Here is a 6,043-nt window from a genome sequence, read left to right on the forward strand (position 1 = left end):
TATCACTATGAGAAGGATCCCTAAAGAAAGCACAATAACTCAAGGTAACCGAGGTCAGAAAATTGAGTTTTCCTAAACATTCTTAGATCTATGGTTTTAGGAACTTTTAGGCCACTAAACTTTGAGAAAGGAAAGAAGGACGACAAATAGAGAGGAAAAGGAAGAAAGATGACTGAAATCGGCAACGGAAACGCTGCGGGAAGGAGAGAGAAAATGCGCTGGAAAATCTACCGAAGTCGGGTAAGGAAGACGAGATCCACGGATTAGGATCAACCCGAACCCAAAACCCGATAGAGCAGCCCGACTTCTTTCCCCTCGGCCTCTGCCTTCGGCCCAGCCCAACTATAGTGGCCCAAACCTCAATCTAGCCCAGAAGCCACGTTTCAGCTGAACCGACCAGAGACCAGACCCACGGTCCAATCGAACCGGCCTGCAACCCATATACTTGCGGCCCAATCCAGTAAATCAAGGCCCAACAACCAACCCGGCCCAGTAGCCTTCTGCAGCAGTCGACCCGAACTGGAGTGCGACCCGCGCCTCGACCCGACGCACACCGCGCAACATGGCTGCTTTGATTCTGCCATGTGGCACACAGTTGCGCAAGCGGTCCTCGGCTCGGTGGCTCCTTCGGCGGCTCCCAACGGCTGTTCGGCTCGGCTCCCCTATTTTCGACCCAGTTTTCACTGTTTTGACACCCTCCCAAATTTGTTTTCGGCCTCGATTAAGGAAACAAACCCTGGCAATGTAGGAAGTAGCCCTCACGAAACGGGAGCTTACGTTTAGCTAATTAGGGAATACTTCGGCCAAGGCCAACTAAGTGAGTGGGCTTACTATAGGATAGGCTAAATATTGTTTGATTTATGATGATGTATGAGTATGACGTTGTGTTGTGCTATATGTTAATTGTACGTTATTTATATTTTGATGCATGACGTACATGTTATATTTGATGCACTTAATGGTTTCTATGATGAGTATGATGTATGCATGACGATGTTATTAACATGATGATGTTTTCCATGTTGAATATGCCTTACAATGTTGTTTGCCATATTGCATCATGTCGTTAGATCGACATAGGACAAAACCCTAAGAGTATGAAAATGATATTAATGTAAATATCCACGAGCACGTGTTACATAGTTTAACCAAGAGATGAGACTAGAGGGTTGTGTCAGAAGAGAAATATAATTGGACTTAGAGGAACCTCATGCATATTATATGGTCATAAGCATAGGGCTACTTCCCTAGAGATGATGAGTGCGTACGCGCACCGTATAATGAGTGCGAATGCACACATATGAGGGTGTTCATGAGGCGCATGACACTATGGGGTTTCGCTGACCTCCGGACGTCGCTACAGATTAGCTTGACCAGAGGGTCCAAGGGGTGTGCGAGCGCCTTGGGGATTCACACTTGCATGTGTGAGTTGTGTGTAGAGAAGTACTACACATCCAATTTGTCCGAGACTAGAGGTCACCCTTAAGATGATTAGAGATAGGTCCCTAATTCATGATTGCATGTGTTTGCATTAGCATGGCCCATATAGTGAGGCCACTTACGGAGTATTTCTTCGAAATACTCAGGCTGTGTGTCATATTGTTTTTCAGGTAAAGGCAAGGCGCCCATGTACGATTGACGGCGGCATCGTGATCAGAGACTGTGGCGCATGCATAGGATAGTTACATATTTAAAATTCCTAGTCTTAGTTAGGATAGGGTGTTTGCATTTCATTTATTTAAATTATTTAATTTGTAATTGTTTTATCTTATTTTGAACTCCAGCATGATGGTTGAAACACGTAAGTCCAGTAGTGTTTTCTAATATTTTAACATATTCTGAAGTGTTAAATTTTTCCGCTAATAAAGATGAGCATTCTTAGAATTATATTATGGATTAGAGATGAGCAGAGACGTTAGTGGCGACTCTAGATATGTGAAAATTTAAGGGTGGTTACATGGGCTATCATGAAAAGCTAAACTATTTAGAACCTCGACAACATCTCTTCCTTCAACCATTTGTGTTTCAGCCAAATTTTTGGAAGCAGTCTTCCTACACAAAGTGGATAACATGTATTAATATCACTAAATGTTTGCAATGGGAACCATTAACTTTTCTATACTATTTGAATCTATATTCACCCATCACAAGGTCGTAGCCAAGAATTTTTGTAAGGAAAAATTTAGTGTTATATAATTTTCTTAATCTAAGACAAGCTGAGTGGGGCAACGTCGATTACCCCACCTTTGTCTTAGTGTGGAGAATAAAATAGACAAGTTGCTTATGCATAGTAAATAGAATATCTATAACTCCAAAATGTTACCAAACTAAAATAAATAATAGAAAATAACTCAAAAGAACCATATCCAACACACATTAGACTGCTTTTTCAACTATGTTATTTAGTCAATTGTTCGGACTATTGTAACTTATTTCTAAGTTTGATAAATTATATGAAAATCTAAAGCAGTTGCATATATCTTTATCAAATGTCTACAAAGGGACTAAAGTAGTTAAATTGTGAACTTGCAGATAGTATATCTACTTGGTCCTTATTTTATTACTTTTGGAGATGTAATAGTCTTATTTACCTCACCTATTTGATTCATACATAACATAAACACATGCTAAGTAGTTAACTCTAGTAAACAAGATACATAGCTACCTTGTATAAATTAGTGACTGCACTTCAGGTTCTAATACATTTTCGTACAACCAGGGTAGAACGTGTAGGACGTGTCGTGTTGTTCAGACATAATCTCCTTAAGAATTTCCTCATCCCTAGGTACACAAAGACATCCTTGCCACAATAGCCTGCCCTCAGCCAAAATTGAGAATCCCTCAACTCTCTCGGTCTCTTTCATGTCACAAACTTTGTAGAGCTGCGTATCGGTAGACTGTGCATCAATAATGCCTTTATGGAGTGTGGACTGTACTGTCAACTGAGCTAGTTATGCGGTAATGTTCTTGACCACTATATCAATCCTAGCATAGTCATCCTATCCTCACGGTTACTCTCATTTGGATATACTTTCATTTCATTTCATTTCATTCATGTAAACATCCTTTATTGGGGTATCATATTCTACGGCTAGCTCCCTATGAAACTAATCTTATTTCAAGTTGAAAAATGACCTCCTAAAAGCAAGAGAACTAGAAAACAATGGTTGACGCAACTTAAGGAATTGAATAAGTTTCGAACATATGTAGGAGAATGACAAGATATACAAAGAATTAATTGTGATTGTGACACTCGAATAGGATCAAACGAACATCAATTCAAGCAATTTTGTAACTTTTTCTTAGATGAACTAGGTAAGTGGTTTCACTATTCATTTGGTTGAATGAATTATATGAAACATGAACGACGCGTTCTCTATGGCCCCTCTATGTGTCGTCCTTCGTGACTGTTTGATGCATATAATGTTATGTTATTCTATGATGAAAGTTATGTGATGTTATGTGTGATACCATTAGAGTTTGTATTATGTTATGTATCTTGTTAGAATAGTAGGGTAATATTACAAACCATAAAAATGATACCAAAAAAGTTAAAAAAGAGTGGAGAGGAGGCCATGAGGCTAATAATAGAAAAGGTGAAGATAGGGTCAGAAAGAAACAAAGAAATTGATGCCGAAGAGGAAGCAAATAACAAACAAATCCGATTATGATGGGCCATCCAACAGCCCCAATCCAACATGGGTATGGGTATATAAAGGCCAGCAGGGGAAAGGGGAAGGGGAAAGACGGGAAGAAAGATCAACACAACCGAATGCTATAGCTCCACAACACAAAAATAAGAATATAAGAGGACATTATGGCGGTGTGTTGTGGTGGGCATAGCCATATTGTAAGTGCATTCTTTGGCTTAGTAGCCATCTCCCTTCTCCTTCTACTGCCCGTCCCTCAGGCTCAGGCTCAGGCTCATGCGGCTGATCCCAATGCCATAACAAAAGCCAACCCATTGGTTAACCATGGCGGCCAAATGCTGAAAGGAAATATTGACCTTGCGCTCGTGTTCTACGGTCAGTTCGGGCGCATACAGAAGAACACCCTCAGGTCTTTCTTGGGGTCCTTGAACATCAATGGCCCAGTCGAGGCCGGGGGTGCCCCACAGGTATCCTCCTGGTGGCGCATGCTCAGCTCTTATCACCTCGCGGATGAGCATATTAATGTGAAGGTGGTCAAACAATACGTGGATCCCCAGTACTCTCTTGGAAAAATTATGACCAAGGATTTCATCAAGATTCACGTGCAGAAGGCTGTCGCTGAATTCCCTCATGCCGTCACCGTTATTGTTGCGGCTAGAGACGTGACGGTGGACGGGCTTTGCATGGGGAAGTGTGCAGAGCATGGAGTTATTGACGAGGCGCCGTACGTGATTATTGGGAACCCTATGACCGAGTGCCCAGGAGCATGTGCATGGCCTTTCTACAAGTCTGACTACGGCCCAGCCGGCGATGTTCTGAAGCCTCCAAGCGGGGACATCGGGACCGACGCTATGGTCATATCACTGGCCTCGGGGTTGGCCTCGGTGGTAACCAACCCGTTCAGCACTGGGTTCTTCCAGCTGGGGCAGAAGGCGAGCGTGATTGAAGCCTCCACCGCTTGCCCTGGGATGTTCGGCAGTGGAGCCTCCCCTGGGAACACTGGGAAGGTGTTAGTTGACCCAATCAACGGAGGCGCATACAATGTGGTTGGGTTAAAGGGCAAGAAGTTCCTTGTTCCAGCTCTTTGGAACCCCAAGACGACGTCGTGCTGGACTGTGATTTGAACCCCATCATTCACTCCACATTTAAATTCCTATTAATTTCTTAACAAAATGTTGGTGGAGTGTGAGGTGAACCCCCTCCCCTCAGTCCACATTAAATTCCCATTCCTTTTTCGTTTCTTTAGAAATTTATGCATTTATGATTGCCCACACCCAATCTGTAGTTAGGGTGAGAGTAAGTTGTTGTAGCCTCAAATAAATGAATTACTGAAATAAATGAATTAGTGGCAAATTTTGATTTTGTGAATAATTGAAGTATTTTTAAATTTTGTTGTTTAAATCTTTGTGCATCTTGCTTCTTACTATCGATATCACCAGATAATGGTTACCAATTTCTATTTGAATTAAGTTTGTAGCATGAGCCACTATAGAGATCAGGTTCAATTTATTAATAATTAAAATAATATATTTTAATATTTAATATTTTATTATTTTAATATAATAATTTTTCTCTATGTTTTTGTTTATTTCTTAACGAAAATTATTTTAACGATCATAGTCTCTAAGGGGCTCCTAATTTCATAAAGGGTTGAAAATTTATTATAATTTGTAATAGAAAAGTATGTATATTTATTTGTATATGTAAAAAAGCAGGAACGAGGCAAGATAAGGCAGGAACGAGGCAAGATACTCTCCCTACTCCCTCCTATATTCCCATTTAGATCGATTTTCACGGGCCCAATAAAGTAAATGAACGTCTCTTTCCCTGTATCTTTGGCCGTAATGAGAAAAAATCTCTCCCTACTCCCTCCTATATTCCCATTTAGGATCGATCTCCACGGGCCCAATAAAGTAAATGAACGTCTCTTTCTCCGTCTCTTTCCCCTCTCCTCCGTTAGAACTTAGGTATCTTTCTACGGAAACCTTCGATCATTTGGTTGAATTCTTATCCTATCTAAATCTTTATCACCAATAGACCACTCCTACAAGCAAATTATTTTTCTGTTTTGAAAAGAATTTTTAAAATCTTACACTTTCTTGTTTTATCATTGTTTTCTCTTTAAATTCTTGGTAAGGACACTTTCCTAATCGTTGTTGGACTTTTAGTTACCTAATACAAGAGAATATGTCATCATTTTCTAAGTCTACTTTTGGCTCATAAATTAATTTGGATGTTTAAGTCGTTATATGGTATTCAAAAGATCCGATGTTGGACTTTTATCCAGCATCCGATTTGAGGATTCTATTGACATGTCTAAGTTTAGGGCATGGTTCTGATATGTTAGATGAACACGATTCTCCACAATAGTATGATATAGTTCACTTTGAGCA

At 40.4% G+C, this 6,043-nt stretch overlaps 1 pseudogene; it reads left to right on the forward strand.

Annotated features, from left to right (window-relative positions):
• Positions 1-3,719: 3,719 nt before the first annotated feature.
• LOC111792659 (protein EXORDIUM-like 4 pseudogene) lies at positions 3,720-5,021 on the forward strand (annotated as a pseudogene).
• The last annotated feature ends 1,022 nt before the right edge of the window (positions 5,022-6,043 follow it).

This window comes from Cucurbita pepo, chromosome 4, assembly GCF_057944985.1.
Source record: "Cucurbita pepo subsp. pepo isolate OVF chromosome 4, ASM5794498v1, whole genome shotgun sequence".
NCBI lineage: Eukaryota > Viridiplantae > Streptophyta > Magnoliopsida > Cucurbitales > Cucurbitaceae > Cucurbita > Cucurbita pepo.